Raw genomic sequence first — 1,603 nt, forward strand, 5'->3', positions numbered from 1 at the left:
ATCCATCTAAGCTTTCTCGAGTTATGCTGTTGACAGACAGATACACAGACACACGACCAGGAAAACATACAATGTAACCTTCTTGGCGAAGGTAATAAAAGGGATATGCTTGCCAATTGCCATTATTTTGCACACGTCATTATCATGAGCAAGACATTCTGAAACTGCAGTAAAAATCATAACAAACCATCTTGTGCTGTCCATGCTTCAAAGAATTTAATGATAATCATAACTAGAGTTCCACGATCTCATACCTTCGCCAAATGATGTTAGCCTTTATGAATAAGAAATATACTAATCACCCTGATTATGCAAATAGGATCCTCAATTGCATGAATTATATCAGTCTGTTGATCATATTCTCCACCAAAAGACAGTCTTATCTTAACAAAGAGTGCCATTTTCTCATAAATTATGCAAATGTGGTCCTTATTTGAATAAGTTATGTTTGATTATGTTCACCTTCACTTAACTTTTAAACACCCCAAGTATGAAATTCCAGGCAGTTACCACTACGCAATTATAACATTAATTATGCAAATTAAGTCTTCATTTGCATAATCAATATTTGCCTGTATTTCTCTGTATTTCTGTATTACAAGCTTGAACTTCCTATCATGGAATGCAGCTGATTTATAGAATTTCCTCATTAATAATGCAAATTACATCAATATTCGCATAATTGTAATATCATTATGTCAAGCATCACTTAAGCTACCTACATACCAAAAATCACGATGATCCATCAATCGGTTCTTGAGTTATTCTCTTTTAAACATTTGTCCTTTAAACCCCCCTGCAGTTCTAGAGCAAGCCGCTAGGGTGCCTAAACTCACGTCACTTCTTCCCCAGCACAAGAGCTACCTACCATCCAAATTTCATCACCATAGCATGTCTGGATCTTGAGATATCAAAACCGGAAGTTCAGCTGCAGTACCATAACAAGCCGCTAGGGGGTCCAAAATCTAATCATTTTGAGGTCTCATCAAGACCTACCCATCTACTAAGTATCAAGACAATCCATCAAGGCCTTCTCAAGTTATCGTGTTGACAGACACACACACACATACACGAACGCCCCTGAAAACATAACCTTCTTGGCGAAGGTAATAAGAAGCTGATATTGACTTTTTTCAGGGCCAAACCACTACTGCTCAGTTGTGGCAGTACTTTCTGGACCTACAGGACCCAGATTACCTGACCCACCTGTCCCTGGTGCACAGTCGCTTCTCTACTAACACCTTCCCTAGCTGGGAGAGAGCACACCCACAGAGGTCAGACAACTTAAACACATATAGTACCCAATTTATACCTAGTTACATACTAGTATACACTATCTGCTGATGTCGCAACAGCTTTATAACCGTGGCACTTGGATTAGGTAGTCAGACTTGCTCAATCTTTTCTGATGAACGTTCCTGGCAAAGTGACTGTCTCTAACTTGCTGCTGTACAAGAACTGCCCCTAGAATCTTGTGGTCAATTTAGGACTTATATTATTCATAAATACATATTACATTGTACTTAATAACAAGAGGCAGCATCTACAGTTCCTAGTAATATTGTACTTTGCCTAATTGCCTAATGATTTGCCTCATAGCATA

The 1,603-nt window shown here is 38.5% G+C and overlaps 1 pseudogene; it reads left to right on the forward strand.

Moving 5' to 3' along the window:
* LOC109471236 overlaps positions 1-1,603 on the forward strand; it is a 49,823-nt pseudogene that overhangs the window by 22,543 nt on the left and 25,677 nt on the right.

The sequence above is a fragment of the Branchiostoma belcheri genome, unplaced genomic scaffold (genome assembly GCF_001625305.1).
Source record: "Branchiostoma belcheri isolate BF01 breed outbred unplaced genomic scaffold, Haploidv18h27 scaffold241, whole genome shotgun sequence".
NCBI classification, from domain to species: domain Eukaryota; kingdom Metazoa; phylum Chordata; class Leptocardii; order Amphioxiformes; family Branchiostomatidae; genus Branchiostoma; species Branchiostoma belcheri.